The sequence below is a fragment of the Amblyomma americanum genome, chromosome 1, assembly GCF_052857255.1.
Source record: "Amblyomma americanum isolate KBUSLIRL-KWMA chromosome 1, ASM5285725v1, whole genome shotgun sequence".
Classification (NCBI taxonomy): domain Eukaryota; kingdom Metazoa; phylum Arthropoda; class Arachnida; order Ixodida; family Ixodidae; genus Amblyomma; species Amblyomma americanum.
The window spans coordinates 452,314,232-452,338,069 of record NC_135497.1 but is presented as its reverse complement, the minus strand read 5'-3'; the positions used below and the strand labels follow the sequence as shown (position 1 = coordinate 452,338,069).

The 23,838-nt window shown below is 44.7% G+C and overlaps 2 long non-coding RNA genes across 4 annotated transcripts in view; both read right to left on the bottom strand.

The window, feature by feature from the left end:
- Positions 1-10,499, bottom strand: part of LOC144115975 (uncharacterized) — a 38,559-nt gene extending 28,060 nt beyond the window's left edge. Inside the window, exon 1 of one of the 3 annotated variants that reach the window (XR_013311638.1) lies at positions 10,095-10,499. This is a non-coding gene — a long non-coding RNA (uncharacterized LOC144115975). Of the gene's footprint in view, positions 1-394; positions 2,358-10,094 lie in introns of those variants that run through there. The other 2 variants (XR_013311637.1, XR_013311635.1) reach the window with 2 other exon arrangements.
- LOC144115972 (uncharacterized) overlaps positions 1-23,838 on the bottom strand; it is a 73,413-nt gene that overhangs the window by 28,060 nt on the left and 21,515 nt on the right. The gene's annotated exons all lie outside the window — the stretch shown is intronic.

The window sequence follows — 23,838 nt, the reverse complement described above, 5'->3', positions numbered from 1 at the left end:
CAGCCGCGACTGGGATCGTAATTATCCACAGTAATGCGCGAACGATTGCCTCGTTTCTTCATCTCTGGAGCACGTGTGTCTTAAAATCCCAAGCAAACAATTTTCGGCAGATCCTTTCCCGCGTTTTATGCTGGAAGACGGGGAAAGGTGTCCATGCTAAGGCAACGCTGCCGCGCGTCATCACAGGCGGACGCCTTCAGTTACGTGTTTCCCTATGCAGCCATAGTACAGTGAAAATTTAAGCAAAAGTACGGAGAGAGAGCCATCGGAAAGAGTTGCACGGCTTCGTAAACACTCGGCTTGCGAAGCCTCGCCGCGTGATGTCACGCTCCCTCCTAAGTTTTTTTTTTTTTTTTCCCCGTTGGCCTAAACCCCTAATCACCTAAAAGCATACCTTACTGCATCAAAAGGCAAAATGCGAATGCCTGCAGGGTCACATTCCACTCGTCGCGCGCAATAACCACTGCACTACAACCGCTGGGCTACAAAGGCATTCGGGTTATCCGAGCAGAACACTGTATCAGAGATTCAACACGCAGCTCAACTGCTAACGAAAACAGCCAGCACACATCGAACGGCGTCTGGATGGATGGATGGATGGATGGATGGATGGATGGATACGGCTGAACCCTTTACATCGGGCGGTGGCTCAAGCCACCTAGCCATGTCTTGTGAAATTTTACTCCTGTCTTGCTTTTAGCCACCAATCAGATAACCTTCGCTTGGTTACTTCTAACCTCTTAAAATCCACTTTCCCCTCACTATCCCTAAACCCCAATGCCTTGGGTAAGTCAGCCCCGCTGCCTTCCACTGTAGGGTGAAGCCCTTTACAGAAAAGTATCAAGTGTTCAGCCGTTTCCTCCTCCTCTCCGCACGCAATGCACAAAGTGTCTATCTCCTGGTACCTGACTCTATACGTCTTAGTCCGCAAAACTCCAGTCCTGGCCTCAAACAGCAAAGAACTTCCCCTACAATTATCATAGATATTTTCTTTGACAATTTCCTGTTTAAAGGTCCGGTATGTTTCCAGTGCCGATTTCGTCAGCATCCCTGTTTTCCACAACGCTCTCTCTGTTCCTTTAACCTTTTTCTTAACCGATAAATGCTGATTTGCCCCCTTACTGCTGTCCAGATATTTGCTTGTCAATTTTCTAGTTCGCTTTCTCCATTTCGTGTCAACATTCTTTATATACAGGTATCTGAAAACTTTCCTAGCCCACCGCTTTTCCTCCATCCTTCTCAATCGTTCCTCAAATGCTATCTTACTGCTAGCCTCTCTGCTCTCGAAAGACGCCCATCCCATATCCCCATGTACCCCCTGATTTGGTGTATTGCCATGTGCTCCCAAAGCTAACCTCCCTACTCCCCGTTGCCTAATTTCCAGCCTTGCTTGAACATCTGGCCTCATACACAGGACCGCATTCCCGAAGGTCAGGCTAGGGACCATCACCCCTTTCCAGATCCCTCTTACCACCTCATACCTATTGTAATTCCACAGTGCCCTATTTTTCATGACAGCTGCATTCCTACTAGCTTTATTCATTACATATTTTTCATGCTCTGTCAGATACTCAACACTGTTATTTATCCACACCCCAAGATACTTGTACTCATTCACTACTTTTAGCACGAACTCCTGTATTCTATGCTCGCCGCCCTCTTCATTAAATATCATGACTGCAGATTTTTCCTTACTATACTTGAAGCCTAATCTATCTCCCTCTGTACTGCATATGTCTAACAACTTCTGCAGGTCTTCCTTGTTGTCAGCCATTATCACTATATCGTCCGCGTATATTAGTCCCGGTAATGTCTGTTTAATCAATTCCCCTTGCTTGAAAAAAGATAGGTTGAAGCCTAGTCCACTCCCCTCTAGCTTGGCTTCCAAACCTTGCAGGTACAACATGAACAACAAAGGGGACAGAGGACATCCTTGTCTAAGCCCCCGCTGTATCTCTACAGGCCCTGATACATTTTTTTCCCATTTTATGAGCACTCTGTTACCTCTATATATATCTTTTAAAAGATTAATTACTCCATTTTCCACATCCAATGTGCCCAATATGTCCTACAAATGCTCCTGAGTAAAGTTGTCATAGGCTCCCCTAATATCCAGAAATGCTAGCAATAAGGGCCTATGTTCCTTTTCCGCAATTTCTATACACTGTGTCAATGAAAATAGATTGTCCTCCAACCTCCTTTGTTTCCGGAACCCATTCTGTAGTTCCCCTAACACCCCCTCGTTCTCCACCCAAGCCTGCAGTCTATCCTTTAAAATTTGCATCACCACCCTGTAAACCACAGATGTCACTGTTATGGGGCGATAGTTACTTACGTCTGCTTTCTCCCCCTTTCTCTTATATATCATGTTCATTCTACTTAATCGCCATTCATCGGGGACTTTCTCATCCACTATCATTTTGTTCACTACCTGTATTAATGTTTGCTTGGATTTTGGTCCTAACTTCTTTATCAACATAATCGGGATACCATCTGGTCCTGTTGATGTGCCACTAGGAACCTTCTTCTCTGCCCTTTCCCACTCTCCTTGCTCAAGTGAAGCTATTGCTGTAACCGGTCTATCCTCCTTCGATAAACTATGTACCACGTGCTTTGCTGAAAATTTTTCCGTCATCCTTGTTCCTATGTGTTTTATTGCTTCATCCCCTTCTAGCCGAATACCCTCATCTGTAACAATAAACCTTTGTTCTAGCCTAGTTTTATTACTCATTGCATTTAGATGTTTCCAAAATTTTTGGGCTGCTTTTCTATCCTTTTTATTTACTTTTGACATCCATTGGGCACCCTTTCTTCTAATTTTCTCATTAATCAAATAGGATGCGTCCCTTCTACACTTTATGAAGGTATCCCATTTTCTGTCTACTTCGGGTTTTGGTTCCCCCCTCTGCTTGGAATATCTGTGTTCTCTGGATGCTTCCTTGCGCTTTTCTATTGCCCTCTTGACCTCCTCATCCCACCAACTCTTGGGTTTGCATCTTTTCCCTTTTAACTTTACTCGCACCTTAGCTAGCTCTAGCTCCAGTAATCGAGTTAATTTGGTATAAGTCCATTCTGTTTCACTATCCTCAAAAATTACTTTCTCGATTCTTTTGGCTGCTACTTCCAATTGCTTTTCTGGGTAAAGATTTCCCCCTGATTGTTCATCTTGCTTCAGTCCTACATTGCTTTTTCCTCTGAAGCTCAACTTGATACGCTTGTGGTCACTACCTAGACTTCTGGAACCATCTTCATCTATGCTCATTACCCCTAATCTGTTATACATCCTCTCTGATATTAGTGCATAATCTATCGTCGAGTGCAGACTCCCCGCCTCCCATGTTATGAGCCCTTCACACTTCTCGGTGCTGTTGCATACGACTAAATCATGCCTGTCACACATGTCTTGCAGCATGCTTCCTGTCGAATCCGTGTACCCATCCAGGTCTTCTATGTGTGCATTCATGTCACCTAATATAATTATCTCGCCCTGTCCTCCTAGCTCATCAATGTCGCTTGCAATACATTCTAATATTTTCCTGTTTTCCTCTTTGGCATTAACCCCTGTCCACAGGTATACAAAGCCAAGGAGTGTTAGCTTGCCTGCCACTGTTCCTTTAACCCATAAATGTTCCCTGCATCCCAGTCTAACCCTTTGAAAATTCATACTTTTATGAATGAATGCCCCAATTCCACCTCCCTTTCTGCTGCCCTCTGTTCTATTGCAATATTCCCATGCGTAGTCTGGGTTACAGGGTGGTTGCTCCATGTCTCTAAGATGTGTTTCCGCTAAACCATATACCATTAATTCCTCCTGTCTTAACTGTTCTTCTATTTCCTCCCATTTCAGTGCATTCCTGCCACCTTGCATGTTAATGAAACCTATATCTGAATTGACTTGGCCCTGGCGCTTGCGTCTATTTCTTCCCCTATGGTTCCATTGTCCGTTTGATCTTAATTCTTCCTTCTCTACACTGGTTCCTTCAGAGCTCTGGGTCCCCCCAAAAAAGCTGTTGCCTGGCGACCTATCCTACTACCCACCTTCTTGCCAGTGGCACCACCGTAGTGGATGCCATCCTGTGCAAAAGGGTGGGGCCTAACCTCGTACACTTCCCTGTTCACCTCCATCACCTCGTATCTTAGTCGTCGACTCAGTAGCCTAATTACCCGATTAGTCTCCACGACCCTCCTTTCCGTTTCGCGAGCCTGTCTCTGGACCTCTGGGATTGTGCATATGGTCACATGCACACTCTCAGAGGCCTCTCTAAGCCTACGCATCCCCACCTCCAACTGCGTCTCAAGATTCTGGCTCCTCCCCTGCAGTACATCATTGAGACCAGCATGGATGACCACAAGGTGTTCGCCATCCATGCTGCCCACCACCACTTCCCGGGCTCTGGCCATTGCATCCACCATGCACTTTCCCGACTGAGCCTCCACCTGCACCCGCCTGTCTGCCTTCACTGCCGTCAGAACGCCTCCCTCAACCCTCGCTACATTCGAGTCCCCGACCACCAGAACTCTCCTGCGCCCCAAACGTTCGCTTCCTAATTCCATCTGTTGGCCTCCGGATCGCTCTAGCTGCCTCTCCTGCCGCTGTACGCTATTGTCGCGAGTTTCCAAGCCCGCTTTAACCTTTTTCATTTCGTTCTCATTTTTCTCACTCAATGCTCGCTGCACTACAGCACTGTACGATTGACGAGCCTCGTCCCCCGCCTGACACTTCTCCGAACTGGGGTGCCCAGCCGGCCGCGACCTGAGCGCTTCAACCTGTTTTTCTAGCTGGATCCGCTTTTCCCGCTCTTCTTTAATCTCGCCCACCATTCGCTTCAACAGGGCGGCATTATTCTCCTCCTTTTTAATCAAATCGGCGACCTGAGCTTCCAGCTTAATCCGTGCCTCTCGTTCGACCTGCCAGTCCGCATTAAGTGCATTAAACCCAGCTTCCCATTCCCCTTTTAACGCATGAACGGCGTCCCCAAACCGCTTGCACATCTTACACACGAAGCTAGCCTCATCCGCCTCGGCTAAGCTCCCGAACCCAGTCTCATCTAAGTAACACCAACGGTCGCACTCCTGGCACTGTACTAACTCCCCGTCCTCGTCCTCCTTAACTTTCCTAGCTTGCCGACCCATCGTCCGGCCGGCTACGCCTTGTGAAAGCCCGCCAAAATTCCTATGCCGATAGCCCTCGACCCTGCGCAACGTAAAAACCCGCTAAAAATTATTCTCACACACCTCCGCTGGCCTCCCTACCCTTAACTCGGTTTAAAACTACCGCCCGACAGCATGTATACAAGTGTAAATACCAAAAACACTTAGCTTCGGACGTAGTCGCTGCAGCTCCCAGCCACGTTGCTCCCACGTTGCCACCTCCTCTCCACCGCCACCGGATGGATGGATGGATGGATACGGCTGAACCCTTTACATCGGGCGGTGGCTCAAGCCACCTAGCCATGTCTTGTGAAATTTTACTCCTGTCTTGCTTTTAGCCACCAATCAGATAACCTTCGCTTGGTTACTTCTAACCTCTTAAAATCCACTTTCCCCTCACTATCCCTAAACCCCAATGCCTTGGGTAAGTCAGCCCCGCTGCCTTCCACTGTAGGGTGAAGCCCTTTACAGAAAAGTATCAAGTGTTCAGCCGTTTCCTCCTCCTCTCCGCACGCAATGCACAAAGTGTCTATCTCCTGGTACCTGACTCTATACGTCTTAGTACGCAAAACTCCAGTCCTGGCCTCAAACAGCAAAGAACTTCCCCTACAATTATCATAGATATTTTCCTTGACAATTTCCTGTTTAAAGGTCCGGTATGTTTCCAGTGCCGATTTCGTCAGCATCCCTGTTTTCCACAACGCTCTCTCTGTTCCTTTAACCTTTTTCTTAACCGATAATTGCTGATTTGCCCCCTTACTGCTGTCCAGATATTTGCTTGTCAATTTTCTAGTTCGCTTTCTCCATTTCGTGTCAACATTCTTTATATACAGGTATCTGAAAACTTTCCTAGCCCACCGCTTTTCCTCCATCCTTCTCAATCGTTCCTCAAATGCTATCTTACTGCTAGCCTCTCTGCTCTCGAAAGACGCCCATCCCATATCCCCCTGTACCCCCTGATTTGGTGTATTGCCATGTGCTCCCAAAGCTAACCTCCCTACTCCCCGTTGCCTAATTTCCAGCCTTGCTTGAACATCTGGCCTCATACACAGGACCGCATTCCCGAAGGTCAGGCTAGGGACCATCACCCCTTTCCAGATCCCTCTTACCACCTCATACCTATTGTAATTCCACAGTGCCCTATTTTTCATGACAGCTGCATTCCTACTAGCTTTATTCATTACATATTTTTCATGCTCTGTCAGATACTCAGCACTGTTATTTATCCACACCCCAAGATACTTGTACTCATTCACTACTTTTAGCACGAACTCCTGTATTCTATGCTCGCCGCCCTCTTCATTAAATATCATGACTGCAGATTTTTCCTTACTATACTTGAAGCCTAATCTATCTCCCTCTGTACTGCATATGTCTAACAACTTCTGCAGGTCTTCCTTGTTGTCAGCCATTATCACTATATCGTCCGCGTATATTAGTCCCGGTAATGTCTGTTTAATCAATTCCCCTTGCTTGAAAAAAGATAGGTTGAAGCCTAGTCCACTCCCCTCTAGCTTGGCTTCCAAACCTTGCAGGTACAACATGAACAACAAAGGGGACAGAGGACATCCTTGTCTAAGCCCCCGCTGTATCTCTACAGGCCCTGATACATTTTTTTCCCATTTTATGAGCACTCTGTTACCTGTATATATATCTTTTGAAAGATTAATTACTCCATTTTCCACATCCAATGTGCCGAGTATGTCCCACAAATGCTCCTGAGTAACGTTGTCATAGGCTCCCCTAATATCCAGAAATGCTAGCCATAAGGGCCTATGTTCCTTTTCCGCAATTTCTATACACTGTGTCAATGAAAATACATTGTCCTCCAACCTCCTTTGTTTCCGGAACCCATTCTGTAGTTCCCCTAACACCCCCTCGTTCTCCACCCAAGCCTGCAGTCTATCCTTTATAATTTGCATCACCACCCTGTAAACCACAGATGTCACTGTTATGGGGCGATAGTTACTTACGTCTGCTTTGTCCCCCTTTCCCTTATATATCATGTTCATTCTACTTAATCGCCATTCATCGGGGACTTTCTCATCCACTATCATTTTGTTCACTACCTGTATTAATGTTTGCTTGGATTTTGGTCCTAACTTCTTTATCAACATAATCGGGATCCCATCTGGTCCTGTTGATGTGCCACTAGGAACCTTCTTCTCTGCCCTTTCCCACTCTCCTTGCTCAAGTGAAGCTATTGCTGTAACCGGTCTATCCTCCTTCGATAAACTATGTACCACGTGCTTTGCTGAAAATTTTTCCGTCATCCTTGTTCCTATGTGTTTTATTGCTTCATCCCCTTCTAGTCGAATACCCTCATCTGTAACAATAAACCTTTGTTCTAGCCTAGTTTTATTACTCATTGCATTTAGATGTTTCCAGAATTTTTGGGCTGCTTTTCTATCCTTTTTATTTACTTCTGACATCCATTGGGCACCCTTTCTTCTAATTTTCTCATTAATCAAATAGGATGCGTCCCTTCTACACTTTATGAAGGTATCCCATTTTCTGTCTACTTCGGGTTTTGGTTCCCCCCTCTTCTTGGAATATCTGTGTTCTCTGGATGCTTCCTTGCGCTTTTCTATTGCCCTCTTGACCTCCTCATCCCACCAACTCTTGGGTTTGCGTCTTTTCCCTTTTAACTTTACTCGCACCTTAGCTAGCTCTAGCTCCAGTAATCGAGTTAATTTGGTATAAGTCCATTCTGTTTCACTATCCTCAAAAATTACTTTCTCGATTCTTTTGGCTGCTACTTCCAATTGCTTTTCTGAGTAAAAATTTCCCCCTGATTGTTCATCTTGCTTCAGTCCTACATTGCTTTTTCCTCTGAAGCTCAACTTGATACGCTTGTGGTCACTACCTAGACTTCTGGAACCATCTTCATCTATGCTCATTACCCCTAATCTGTTATACATCCTCTGTGACATTAGTGCATAATCTATCGTCGAGTGCAGACTCCCCGCCTCCCATGTTATGAGCCCTTCACACTTCTCGGTGCTGTTGCATACAACTAAATCATGCCTGTCACACATGTCCTGCAGCATGCTTCCTGTCGAATCCGTGTACCCATCCAGGTCTTCTATGTGTGCATTCATGTCACCTAATATAATTATCTCGCCCTGTCCTCCTAGCTCATCAATGTCGCTTGCAATACATTCCAACATTTTCCTGTTTTCCTCTCTGGCATTGACCCCTGTCCACAGGTATACAAAGCCAAGGAGTGTTAGCTTGCCTGCCACTGTTCCTTTTAGCCATAAATGTTCCCTGCATCCCAGTCTAACCCTTTGAAAATTCATACTTTTATGAATGAATGCCCCAATTCCACCTCCCTTTCTGCTGCCCTCTGTTCTATTGCAATATTCCCATGCGTAGTCTGGGTTACAGGGTGGTTGCTCCATGTCTCTAAGATGTGTTTCCGCTAAACCATATACCATTAATTCCTCCTGTCTTAACTGTTCTTCTATTTCCTCCCATTTCAGTCTATTCCTGCCACCTTGCATGTTAATGAAACCTATATCTGAATTAACTTGGCCCTGGCGCTTGCGTCTCTTTCTTCCCCTATGGTTCCATTGTCCGTTTGATCTTAATTCTTCCTTCTCTACACTGGTTCCATCAGAGCTCTGGGTCCCCCCAAAAAAGCTGTTGCCTGGCGACCTATCCTACTACCCACCTTCTTGCCAGTGGCACCACCGTAGTGGATGCCATCCTGTGCAAAAGGGTGGGGCCTAACCTCATACACTTCCCTGTTCACCTCCATCACCTCGTATCTTAGTCGTCGACTCAATAGCCTAATTACCCGATTAGTCTCCACGACCCTCCTTTCCGTTTCGCGAGCCTGTCTCTGGACCTCTGGGATTGTGCATATGGTCACATGCACACTCTCAGGGGCCTCTCTAAGCCTACGCATCCCCACCTCCAACTGCGTCTCAAGATTCTGGCTCCTCCCCTGCAGTACATCATTGAGACCAGCATGGATGACCACAAGGTGTTCGCCATCCATGCTGCCCACCACCACCTCCCGGGCTCTGGCCATTGCATCCACCATGCACTTTCCCGACTGAGCCTCCACCTGCACCCGCCTGTCTGCCTTCACTGCCGTCAGAACGCCTCCCTCAACCCTCGCTACATTCGAGTCCCCGACCACAAGAACTCTCCTGCGCCCCAAACGTTCGCTTCCTAATTCCATCTGTTGGCCTCCGGATCGCTCTAGCTGCCTCTCCTGCCGCTGTACGCTATTGTCGCGAGTTTCCATGCCCGCTTTAACCTTTTTCATTGCGTTCTCATTTTTCGCAGTCGATGCTCGCTGCACTACAGCACTGTACGATTGACGAGCCTCGTCCCCCGCCTGACACTTCTCCGAACTGGGGTGCCCAGCCGGCCGCGACCTGAGCGCTTCAACCTGTTTTTCTAGTTGGATCCGCTTTTCCCTCTCTTCTTTAATCTCGCCCACCATTCGCTTCAACAGGGCGGCATTATTCTCCTCCTTTTTAATCAAATCGGCGACCTGGGCTTCCAGCTTAATCCGTGCCTCTCGTTCGACCTGCCAGTCCGCATTAAGTGCATTAAACCCAGCTTCCCATTCCCCTTTTAACGCATGAACGGCGTCCCCAAACCGCTTGCACATCTTACACACGAAGCTAGCCTCATCCGCCTCGGCTAAGCTCCCGAACCCAGTCTCATCTAAGTAACACCAACGGTCGCACTCCTGGCACTGTACTAACTCCCCGTCCTCGTCCTCCTTAACTTTCCTAGCTTGCCGACCCATCGTCCGGCCGGCTACGCCTTGTGAAAGCCCGCCAAAATTCCTATGCCGATAGCCCTCGACCCTGCGCAACGTAAAAACCCGCTAAAAATTATTCTCACACACCTCCGCTGGCCTCCCTACCCTTAACTCGGTTTAAAACTACCGCCCGACAGCATGTATAAAGTGTAAATACCAAAAACACTTAGCTTCGGACGTATTCGCTGCAGCTCCCAGCCACGTTGCTCCCATCAGACCGCCGCCACTGCATGCGCCCCCGTCGGCGCATACAGCTAGTGTGACTTTATCTGGTCGCCTGCGCTTGCTCGCGCAGACGGGAGTTTCACCTCCTGTATAGTCTTGCTCCGTGGCCGTGGCTCAGTAAAAGTGAGCAGCGGTTCTTTTGGAGAGCCCGTTCTCTCTAGCGAGACACCCCCGCGCCCCCGATTGCTGCACATCCCCGAACCTTCACCACTTTCATCGCGTGCGTTTTCCAGGTCGTCTACGTAAATAAATCTTCTCCCTATTTGTGCCACTTTATTTTTTTTGGACGTTCGTGCAAAAAAACCAGACCAACGTTACTAGATGCAGACAGATTACGTTTGGCGGGAAATTTGATATCAACCAGACCGTCAAAAAAAGAAAGGTAAGGGATATGAGAGTGTTTTTCACGTTTGTCGGGCACCGCGGCTTGGAACGATTATGAATAATCGAGATACAAGTTTTTTTTTTTTCCGCACTTAAAACAAAATATAGCCTAGATTTACATGTGACATCTTACTCTTTGCGATTCTACATGATTCTACCAATGCGACTGGGGCTATGAGGGGCGCTGTAGTGAAGGTCTCTAAATAATTTCCACCACCTGGGGGTCTTTAAATGCACTGACATCGCACACTGCACGAGACTCTAGCATTTCGCCTCCATAAAAATGCGGCTGCCATGGCCGGGATCGAACCCGCGTCTTTCGGGTCAGCAGCTGAGAACCACTGAGCCACCACGGCGGCTTGCAAGTTTGTAATTAATGACTAAAGCAAAACACACACAGTGAAATGCTTCCCACGAATTAGTTCGAGACTTATCGTGAGAGACTGATGGGATAGAAAAAAATTTCTACAAATACACGTGATTAAACATAAAGTGTAAACTTGATTATTAATTAATGACGTAACATCTCACTCTGCACCCTGCTCTTTTTATGCTGTCTGTTATATTAACGGAGGATAGACCCCCAATTTTGGTGGCGTATGTTTTTTTTTATTTTACAATGATGCGGAAGTTTCTACTATGCATGAATCACTACGTGGTATTCGCCTTGGACTGCTAAATAATTTATAATCGAATTTTGCTGTCAGGCTGTTCCGGTTGCAGTTTCAACAGCCGAAGGATAGCTGTGACGTAACTGCTTCATCTTTTTAATCTACTACTGCGCTGAAGCTAGCCTTCAAGAGCCGCAATGACAATGAATGCAGGAGCAGCGATTATATTGCAGTTTTTAGTTGTCTCACGTGGCCTATAACCACACACTGATGTCAGAGTCACCATTTGACTGTTGAAACCGAAGCAGCACGAGAAAGAAATTAGATTGTGAAATATTTATCGGTTGTAGGAGAATACCACGTGGTAATCCATGTATAATAATGCCCTATGCATCACTATACAAACAAGAAAACACGCTCCAAAAAGATGGATGCCTATACTCCTTTAACCAAATATCAACTCTACTTAAAGATACAGTGCAATTAAGTGCAAGGTTATGATAGAGTAAGTGCGAATTTCACCATAAATTAAAGTTGCTTAAGAAAAAATAACGCTTCAGATATGCAAAAAATGATTGGCATGAAGTCCTTCAGGGATTGTATCAAACACAGCTTAAAATAGATGTTGGATTGCAATTGCCACAGAGTCAATCCTGGCTGGTTTCAGTAATGTGGTGTACAGAACAAAAGGTGCAATTTTCCCCAAACAATGAACAAAACATCTGTGTGCTGTTATGCCAGTGGTGAGGCACTGAGGCCACTGCACTCAGTACTGCAGTGCAGTGCAGTGCAGCACAAAGTATTCGTGGCAGAAATTCCTTTCTGGGCTGAGGAAACTAATTAAAGTGTGTCTGGATGCTGGCAGTGTTGGAGCAATCATGTTAGAGGTTATTAGAGCACTAAGTTGCTTCTACAACTGTAAGCGCACGCGAGCCGAGATCGAATGCAGTAATCATATCGGTGGCCACAATTATGACTACCTCAATCACCAAGACAATTTCTATTATTGCTGATAAACATGAAAAATTTAATAATAATAATAATAATTGGTTTTTGGGGAAAGGAAATGGCGCAGTATCTGTCTCATATAAAGGAAAGCTGATTTCAGTGGGATCAAAGAATAACTGTTATTGTGATGAGAATGTGGAAATGCTTGCAACTCGTAGGCTGTGGGATCCGTTAAAGAAATGGTATCATTAATAGAAATGTTTCTTCTTTCACACATCATATTCATTGCAATAAGCCATGTGTAACGACATTTTACCGTGATGAACAGAAAGATTAGGTTGTTTTCAAGGTGTCACCTTTTTCCTAATTTTCAGTTGCATTCACAAATGAAAGAGTTTAGTGGGTTTCTTTTCTAAAGAGATGCACACAGCACATATCGTGCATCTTTCCTGTCTATGTGATTTCAGCCAAAAGGAAATGTGGAAATATGTCCGAAAGAAAACAAATGCTAAGGAAGCTATTCCAGATGTTATCAACGGGATAAACTACGCTGCAGATAAAGAGCTGAAAGTTTTAATGCATATATTACAGTTGGCTTCCTCACAACCTGTGAGCACAGCCACGGCCTAGGCCGGAGGCGGCGGAATAGCTAACACTTTTTTTCCGCATGCACAAAAATGAAGTAGCATTTTTTTAACATTGCATGTAAAGATGCACCATGTATACTCTGCCCACAGTCTCAATTGTATATCCAACTTTGCCCTCAAGAACAGTGCGGTACGTATCTATTGCTCCTTTTCATTACTGATCATATTCCCTTTGACAAGGTGCTTATCACCCGAATCGAAAATGAAACATAATTTTACTACAGAAAAGCAGTGACAGAACAAAAAAATGTATACACAGGGCTATTTTACTAGCATATCCTATAAAGCAATGATCCAATTAAAATAACTTTTCTCCAACGTAGCATAGCTAGTTCTAGGGCAGCTTAACATGCCAAAAAAATCTTTTAACATGGCTTGAAGCATACCTGCCACAGCTTTCTCAAAGAAAACAGTGCTTCAATCTAGACAGCGAGTGTTCATGTGTGTACATGTGCACTGTCGACAGCAGCCCTGCAGAGGTTCATTTTGGTTCTTCTGCTTGTCCAAGGGCCTAGCTGACCATACCAGCAGCCAAGTTACCGTTGCATTTACTGCAAAAGCACTTGTGCAGCGGACTGTCAGATATCTATTACAGAAAGATGCTCTTTTGTAAGTGTGCTGTCATTTGTGCAAGATGGCTAACAACTTGTCTAAATGAAATCTGATATCTCACATTCACTGCTTAATGGCAGCCTATGCTTACAAATCACGTCATGCATGGAACCTGCTCATCAGTTGCGATATGCATTTATTTGTTTCCCTCGCAGCTCTTCCTGTAATGCTCATGTCCATCGCCTAATGTTGAAGGTTAATCGGGAAATTTCAGGCATTTCAAGTAGTAGCACGTAGACTCTTCTTATTTATTCCACGACAACAGAATATAAAAATTCAAACAGATAAAAGGACCGTACACTTCTTGTGGTACAAGGTAATCCACTTGTAACGATACCGGATATAACGTTATATCGCTTATAATAATCAAATGTTTTAGATTTACCATTTTCCCATTGACCCTTTGTAAAAATAAACAATTATAACTATGCAATTATTGGCGCAATAACGGATACAACAATAAAATTCTGGTCATCCAAGAGGTGTTTACCACAAAAATCTGCCTGAAGGATAAAAAATGAAACACTTTGAAGAGTATTACATGAAAACTCGTCTTTAAGGGGCTCTGAAAGGGGCTCTAATAAAGTTGTGGTATGTCTGGGATGTTAAAACATGCCGAATCACGAATATTATCCAGTTAGAATTTTTTTAATGCGCTCTGTAGAAGCTGGGCTATCTCTAGTCAGAATTTGAATTTCAGCGTCTTCGCGCCTTTCCCTCTCTCGTCACTTTTTGCTGATGGACGGTTGGTGCACCTTCGCTGGCCCCACCTCCGGGGGCGAAGGTTCCTGACCCACCTGAGCTACATAGTAGCTGCCTGACATCTGAAAGAATCTAACCATTAATCATCTGTATATGGAGAGGGGTGCGACCATGAAAAAGTCGCCAGAATGGGCTTGCCAACTTTTGCACGTGATTGTGGGTTCTCTGCTGCGTGTAGAAGTGTCTTATTTGGCTCAGGAGTTCATGACAACGCAATGCAGTGCATGAGCGAGTTGATTTGCTTTCCTTGGAAGGAGTTTCAGAGTGCCACAAGCGGACCAGCATGGCGAAATCCATGAGGGGCTATGAGTGCATCACAAAAATCGGTGTACATTTGGAAAGTTGGCATGGTTTGGAAGGAATCTCGCTCGTGCATGCCGTAGACGATTCGAGAACTATGGAAAAAAACTTCAATCATTGCTGACAGAGAGCACGTAACCTTGAGCATGTTGAGTGATGCCCTCTCCACTTCGCTCGTGCGTGGCGATGCCGGGTCGGAAAGAAGTGACCCAAGCTTTCTGGAAGAGCGCTATACTGCCGACGCTATGTGTACGTGTGCGCCTGCCTTGGTGCAATGTTACAAACAGACGCAGCACACCCTATATAGGAAGGGCATTCACGCCGTCAGTGGACCCATGCCGCAGTCCTAGCTTCGATGAAGTGCTCCTGCACGACTCTTGGGTCAACACCTCCGACGCCCAGCCATAGACCAGTGATGGAAAGCACGCCAGTCTTTGGACTGACGCAGAGCCCGGTGAACAAACTGCGTTTACGTTGTCTCTCTCTTGTGTTCGTACACTGTTCCTGAAAGATCTTTCTTCTACTGTAGCCTCTCTCTATAGTGTTACATTGCATGTGCTATATTGTTTTACAGACCACTTTGTATGTGTTACGGTAGCTGTCAGCCTCTCGTCAACACTGTAGAGCTCCTCTATGATGCGGGCTACATCCTGGTTGACGGCCAGATGATTGAAAGCTTCTATGAAGACGTAGAATTGGCAATGAACAAAGTAAAACCACATTACTCTGTACTGATGGCCAACTTCATTGCAAATGTAGGCAAAAAGCAGGTCGGAAACCAGGCGGAAGGTGACTATGGCATAGGCTCTAGGAATTGCAGGGGGAGTTATTAGTCTAGTTCGCAGAGAGAAATAATTTTCGGATCATGAATGCCTTCTTCAGGAAATGAGAAAACAGAAAGTGGACGCGGAAGAGCCCCAGTTGTGAGACTGTGTTGTGTTAAGGCCATGCGCCGAGCACAAGGTGTAGAAAAGTTTTATGCAGAATTTTTAAAAAATGTTAAAAGTGATCAGTGGTGTGGAGGGCCTAAAACTTTAGTTTTACTACCTAGTGATGCCAAAGGGAAGACATTCGAAAAATGGCCACAAGTGAAAGCTTTACAAATAGTTGGGCAACCTCTGCAACCATCGATCCTTGGCTGGGCAAGGATGCCGAGACTTTTAAGCAATCTAATAAAGAGAGTGTGGCTGAGGTGTGGTTAAAAAAAAGTGTGCTTGTAATAAATTGAGTATATTTTATTAAATCTACAATTCGCTTAAAACACCTGCTCTCTTTAAAAGCATGTGAAATGTCAACAAGTGCATATTCGCCTAAGCGCAAAGTTGGATGGAATGGTACGTGTTCATTAGAAAAAACTGTAAAATGCTTTTTCCTCAGTGTTTCGAGTTTACTGCTTGAAAATAAAACATGATTTACAGTTAGCTCGTCTTTGCATAATTCACATCGGGGGTTGTCTTGTTTCGTCAGCAGAAAATTATGTGTGAGGTGTGTGTTTCCTACATGAAGACAGTAGATAATCACTTCCGTGAAACAATGCTGGTGGGTGTGCAGGTCTTCCATTCACCTAAAAGTGGTTTTACAAAGTGCAGTTTGTTATTTGCTTCATTCTTCCAAGTGGAGTGCCATTTTTTCCTTACTTCACGATGTACTAAGTTCATGCAATCTTTAAAGGGAATATTTAATTTTTTATTTGCTTGCCATGAGCTTGAGCAGCGCAGAGGTCTGCTCTCTCATTGCCTTTAATTCTGACATGGCTCAGTACCCAGCAAAGTTTTATGTTCTGTTTTTGAGCTACGGCTCAAGGACAAAACAATATCACCAAGCATTGGAGTGATTGCATTTATAGGGTAAGTATACACTGGGGGTGTCTGTGTAAATAATGCTCCCCTTTGTGTAGTTCTCATTTACTATTTTTCTTATAGCTATGCGCACAGTGTAACATTCGGCTGTGAAGATAGATGCACACTGTTTTAAGTATTATTTCCTTCTCATTCCCTCATAATATTGCACTTGCTGCATATATGCATCTGTTTTTGAACCATCAGTATAAAAGCCCGCGAAAGTATTGTATTTTTCCTCGAGTGCAAGAAATTCTTGTACTAAATGTTATTGTGGAGTTTGCTTTTTGTGAAACTGTGTAAGAGTGAAATCGCAAATTGGAGGAAAATTGTATTATGGAGGCAGTGGATCTCGTCTTCGCACAACGCTAGGCAATGTACGCCGAGATTCTGGGAAATCTCTTCAAAATGCAAGAGCAGTGGCCTCGTAGTTTGCGGTTTGTTGTCGAACAGTGTTCTAGATGGGCACTTTGTAACTATTTGGTGAGAGATATGTTTTGGTAGGGAACGAATTTTTCGAATGTAACGGCATGTGAGCATACTTCTTGCCTGTAAGTGATAGCTCGTTAGCATCAACAAAAGGACTGTTTATGGGTGACGTCCTGTATGCACCAATGAAAAAACGCGAACCTAAACTATGTACTGGATCGAGTCGTTTAAAGTACTATGGTTTCGCTGACCTATACACTATACATCCATAATACAGGGTAGAGCGTACTACAGAGCGGTAAATTTCTAAGAGACATGTTCTATTGGCCTCCCAGTGTTTTCGTGACAGTACTTTGAGTATGTTCAGGGATCGAGTGGCTTTCTTTTTCAGTGCGTTTATGTGAGCTAGAAAAGTGAGTTTTCTGTCAAATGTTATGCCTAGAAAATTATGTTCATTTTTTAAGGGTCGCTCTGTTTTGTTCAGGTGTAGGGTGGGATTTGCCTGCAAGCGTGGTTAGAGAGAAAAGAATGGCCACCGTTTTCTGCAGAAAAAACCGGAAACCCTTTCTGTCTGCCTATGTTGTCAGTTTGTTTATTGTTAATTGTATGTCTTTCTCATGCTGATATGTTGGAGGAGATGCAAGCTATCTGGAGACCATCTACATAGAGTGAATACATAATGGACCTTGGGATTACTTTACTAAGAGAGTTCATTTTACAACAAAGAGTGTTGTGCTTAAAATACACCCCTGAGGTACTCCATTTTCCTTATAATAAAATTTCTCAAAAGGGTTGAGTCAATAGGCAGACATTAAATGACCGGTCAGACAGGAAGTCTTTCAGGGAGTTGAACACTCTGCCAAGGATGCCGAGCACAGTTACGTTCTGAAGAATCCCGAACCACCAGGTCGACTCATATGCCTTCTCTAAATCGAAAAAGAAAGCAAGACAGTGTCGTGTACAAAAGCTTCTCGGGCAGTATTTTCAAGACTGATTAGGTGATATGTAGTGGAGCATCCCTTTTTAAAACCACACTGATGGATATCAAGAAGTTCACAGGATTGAAGGGCAACAGTTATTCTTATAATCGGGACACTTTCAAATGATTTGGCGAGGCAACTGGTAAGGAATATGGGTCTATAACTGCTAGGGGAGGTTGCTGGCTTCCTGGGTTTAAGAAACGGTACAATAGACTTTTCCATGCCGTGGAAATTTTCCCCGATGCCCAAACTTTGTTAAAAAAGTCCTGAAAGTGCCTCTACGGCAGAAGCAAAGACCACCTTCGGTAGTACTTGCTTCTCTGCTGTGATGTTGTGTTTTAAAAATGATTGTGAAGTGTGATGAACTAGAAACTGCAGAAAGGTATTCACCCAAAATGCTTGCCTGTTCTTTTATATTTGTCTGTATGCCAGGGGCTATCAGAAGGGGAACTGTGAAAGGGGAGTAGCTGAGCTTTCGAACTTTCTCCCACATTTGTTTTGATGTTGCTGAGCAGTTTATAAACGAAATGTACCTTTGCCGAGATGTTTTTTCAGCACTCAATGGTTACATCGGGCTTTCTATCTCACCTTTTTAAAGTTTAATAAATCTCCTGCGTTGGATACCTACGAAAAATTCCCCAAGCTTTGTTTTTTCTTTTTTGCTTCTCTAAAATCTTCTGTGTACCATGCTTTGTGATTTTGTTTTACTACTTCACAGAACTGAGGGTTGGCTAGTTGTGCAGCAGTAGTAATATAGTTTGTGAAATGTTCATTTAGTTTATCTACACTGAGGTTGTTGGTAACTTTTTTCTGGGCTGGCCTTTTCTTGGAACAGTGCCCAGTCGGCTAAATGCAGCTTCCAACGTCGTGGTTTTGTTGGGATGAATTCCAGTGAAGATTAAGTGCTTGGGATTGCGCTAGTTGGAACGTGACAATATGTAAGACATGCACTGCTTAATCAACACGAACGGTTAAATGCAAGCTACCAACTGAGACTTTATTCCATTGCAGTGGAAAAAAGAAAAGAGCATTTGAGAAAAAAAACTGACAAAAAGAATAAGAGGGGAAGAAAAGACAACACTGAAGTACACCAGAGGCACATAAGAAATTCACATGGCTGCCAGTTACGCATGTGCATAAGTCAGGAGAAGTTTATATGGTTATGCAAAACTCCAAGCTGAGGTTGACAAGGACTTGTTTGCTGATCATGTTTTCTTTTCGAAAACTTAATTTTTTGCTTCTGCCGTATTTGCTAACAGCGTAGTGCACTTCTGCGTTTTTCTTCCCCTCTTATTCTTTTTTGAAGGTATTTGTGTCACATGCTTGTTTTCTTTTTTTCCCCACTCGAATGGGATCAAGTCTCAGTTGATAAAATGCGCTTAACCGTTCGTGTTGTCTTTAACTCTGTCCTTGTCAACCTAAGCAGCCCACGTCTTGCATTTTGCGGCGAAGATGTTAAGCCAATTAGTACAGGTAGATGATCACTTCCATGCCGGTTGTCTACGAAATCCCATTTAAAATCTAAAAATAGAATGCAAACTAAAAGATAAATCTCTCCTTTTTCCTGAGCTAGGCGAACAATAGGTTGGTTTTTCTGGTGTTTCATGGACAAAGGCTATTACATATTATAAAATCTACAAGTTGACCTCGAGTGTCAGTTCTACCACTACCCCAAAAGCTGGAGTGTGAAATAAAATCTAATGTTAAATATGGCTCTGGTAGCTGTTTAAAAGCTCTTATAATTCGTGAATGGTTACATTAAGATGTGCCTCCAGGTATATGCAGCACAGTGTAATTGTTTTAAATGTGTGTAAAATGGCCGCCACAGCTTCTGGCCTGGCTTTGAGCATATGTTCTTGACCTGCAACTCCATTTTTAACTATGATGGCAACGCCACCCAAGAGCCTGTTCGTCTGCTTTCGGTCGCAGCGGAAGACTTTCGTTTTTAAGAATCTGTGTTTTGAACCCAAGTTCGTCTCTTGTAAACACAAGGTCACAGGTGAGTGTGTGGCTAGGATGTCTCTTTATCAAGAACCCTGCAATTCCAATGCATAAAAGTCATCTTGTAATATAAGTGTAGAGAGAAAAACTAAGTGTTTTCAGGCTTTTTTTTTTTTTGTCGATCTAAGGAGCCCCGCCATCCATCCGATGCCGACGGCACAGGGCTGCCTTGACTGGTGTCCATCGCATCCTCGGATATGCTGGACAAATGTGTAGAACGCATGGTTCTTTTCGTGTTGGGGGGGCGTCTCCACTTGGGGAGTGGCCTTTAGGTCCACTGACCTGGAGGTCCGCCCAGCCTATTTAATGGGTGGTGGTGCAGCGCAAGCTGCTGCCACCAGGGGCATGGGTGGCCCTGCTTCAGGCTCATCTAGTGCAGCCTGGCAGGCGCCAAACGCCGCTACGATGGTGTGCCCTGTTGCACCACAGTGGAGTAGCTTGCATTTTGCACCGAGAGTACTTTCCATGCTTCTCTGAATGATGTTTTTTTTACTTTTAGTGTTTCCTGGCAGCTCTGCGAACTGTGGCCGTATCTCTGGCCTATGTAGCATCAGCATGGATCGGGTATGGTCTAAGTTTGAGCTTTGTGTAGCCTACCTACACAGAATCAGGAAATATACAAGAGGTAAAGGTGAGAACATTATGCTTAGTTGGTGTCTCGGGGTTGTTGCGGCATTTTTATCCGATAGAGATTAGTAACATTTTGGTCTTTCATTCGTTCCAGCAGTTGTCTTGCTTTTAGGTATTTTAGGTCATCATCAGAAATCACTACACGAACAGTGTCTGCAATATCCGACAGCTTCTCTTGTTGATGATAGTACAGAATTTCCAGAAGCAGATCTCCATTTGCTAACTCTTTGATCTTGTAACCTTGCTCTATGGCGTCGGTTAGGGTTCTTGAAACGAGGAAAGGTGACGCGTCAGTTTTTACAGGGTCTTCACTGTGTACTGCATGGCAGCGTGGGAAATTTGTCTTGCTGACAAAGAATTGAGCAGTCACTTCGGTGTGACCTCTTTTTGGAGGACGATCGGCGGAGAACAAGAAATGAGCCATGAAATATGTTTGCTGCTCGGTCACGATGCCAGCCACCCACCACAGAGCGCCTTACCCTCGCCAGCTGTACACCCCAACTATCACACAATATGGCGAAAGAGAGGGTACAGTCTGCCACACACCATTAACTCTAGCCAGCAGGAAAAAGGGAGAAAAACGAAGGAAGTAGGAGACAGGAAAGTTGTGAGATTGGAAAGTGAAAGATGAACTGGAGGACAGGAAAAGGCGACTGCTGATTTCCCCTGGTCGGGCCAGCCTGGAGGTGTCTAATGGCGAGAATAAAAATGAAAAACACTTCATGATATGTCATCCTGGCATCGTGCAAGATGTGGTCCTCTGAAAGGTGCGTTGTAGCGACCACAGAATGGCAAAGTCTTGAACCACATGAATAGCGCAGAAGAGACACGAAGGACTGGAAAAAATGCGCAGAGAGGTGCTAATTGCAGTCTCGAAATAGTTTGACTTGAAGAGGGAACAAAAGAAACTAGTTGAGGGGAAGCCATTAATGAATTGGCAATAAGGGGATCGGGAAAAATAGAGGAATTCAGGATATCGCTGCAGAACAGATTTTAACAGGCTTTAACTGAGGAAGACTATCTTATTGTTCAAACAACTAACGATAATCTCACAGCTATAATTGCGGAGTGAGCATAGAAGTAGGTGGCAGGATGGTTCCACAGGATACCGGCGAACCATCTCAGGAGGCTAAAGATCTGATTAAGAAACACCAATGAAATAAAGCGTCCAACTACAGAGTTACTAAATCTGTACATGGTAGTAGATGTAAGGAAGGTCAACATGGAGAGTCGAGCATGCACTAAAGAAGAGGTAGCCTAAAAGCGGCGCAGGGGAAACTAGGCATAAGTAAAAACCAGATGTTTTATGGGGTGTTTAATGTCCCAAAGATACTCACGCCATAAGGGACGCCGCAGCAAAGGGCTCCGTAAATTTCGACCACCTGGGGTTCTTTAACATGTGCTGGCATAGCACAGTACATGCGCCTTTAGCATTTCGCCTCCATCAAAATGCGGCCGCCAAAGCCGAAATAGAACCCGCGTTTTTCGGGTCAGCAGCCGAGCACCATAACTATTGAGCCTCCTTGGCGGCTGGCAATGCAAAGGGGGAAAGCACCTGCTTAGGATCGGGTAACAGCTGATCTGTTTAAGGATGGTGAGGAGATTGTGCTAGAAAAACTGGTCACCATATATAGACAATGCATTATGACCCGAGCATACCAGAAGCTTGGAAGAACACTAACATTATCTTAATTCATACGAATAGGAGACGTCAAGGACTTGAAAAATTACAAACTGATCAGCTTACTGTTTGTTGTCCACAAGGTAATCATTAAGGTAATTGCTAATAGAGTCAGGACTACAACAAACCAAATGATCAGGCAGGTTTTCGTACAGGACACTCAACAATAGACCATATTGACACTATCAATCAGACGATAAATATGCAGATTATAACCACCTATATATAGTCTTCATTGATTGCGAGAAAGCATTTGACTGAGTGGAACATGCAGGCATTGCGGAATTAGGGTGCGGAAGTCTGAAAATACTGGAAGAGACCTGTAACGACTGCATAGCTACTACTGTCCCCCTAAAGTCAGCAATAAAATTCCGATAAGAAAGGGCGTCATACAGAAAGACAATCTCGCCAATGCTATTCACCGCCTGTTTGCAGAAGTTCCGAGGCCTGCGTCGAGAACAGTGGGGAATAACAGCTAATGGAGAATACCCAAGTAATCCGAGATTCGCTGATGACAATGCCTTGCTAAGTCACTCAGGAGACGAACTGCATAGCATGATCAATGAGTTAGGCAGAGCAGAATGGTGGGTCTAAAAATTAACATGCAGACAACTAATCTTCAACAGTCTCACGAGGAAACAGCAGTTCACAACTGGTAGCGACGTGCTGAAAGTGGTAAGGGAATAGTGTACTTAGGGCTGGTAGTGACCGCTGATCCGGATCATGAGGGGGGATTAACTAGAATAAGAATGGGGTGGAGCGCATATGGCAGGTTCTCTAAAAAAATGAGCGGCAGTTTACCAATATCCCTTAAGAGAAAGGTATACATCAACTGTATCTTACCAGTACTCACCTATGGGGCAGGAACGTGGAGGCTAACTAAAATGGTTCAGCTTAAGAAAGGATCCTCAGCTCATCCCTTTACTGCGGGAACTCGACCTACCCACTACGAGCACCCTTAGAATTCTCGGATTATTGTCGTCTGCAACAGATTTTTCCACTGAATCAAATTATAAACGTCCTGAATCCCACCCCTTTTTTTTATCTCGCCCACAAAAGTAGGAGTCAACCAACGCGTGGAGTACATATCAGCCAGGCGATTTCACCTTTTTTGTTTTTCAGGTTTTCACGAATAGTTTCAGTCACAAACATAGCCACAAATGACGACCACGGAAAACAAAATAAGCGTGGACTCTGTTTTGTGTATCAGACCGCCGATGGCAGAGTGGCAAGCCACCACGCGATTGGCCGAGAGGCACACCACGCGTTGCTTGGCTCCTCCCACCATCGTAGGAGAGTTCAAAAAAGGCGGCAGCCGGGAAGCTTAATTCGATTGAACAGAGAAATTGTCCGCACAGGACAACAATTCGAAGTTGCCAAGAATGCCTGGAGCATGCAGATTGAGTTCTTGGGGAAAAAAGACGAGCTGAGAATCTTCATTAGTGCACCTTTAAGTTAAGAACAATGCAGCGAGCTATGGAATAAAAATACGTGTAAAGTTAGACCAAGCGGGCAGAGTGGGTGAGGGAACAAACGCGGGTTAATGACATCATAGTCGAAATCAAGAGGAAAAAAATGGGCTTGGGCAGGGCACGTAATACGAAGGCAAGATAACCGCTGCTCCTTGAGGGTAATGGAGTAGATTCCAAGAGGAGGCAAGCGTAGCAGGGGCGGCAGAAAGTTAGGTGGGCGGACGAGATTAAGAACTTTGCGGGAATACAGCGGCTGCAGCTGGCAAAGGACAGGGTTAATTGTAGAGACATGGGAGAGGCCTTTGCCCTGCAGTGGGCTTAGTAAGGCTGATGATGATGCTGATGTATGTGCTGCTACGAGTGATTAGAAATCCTCTGTAT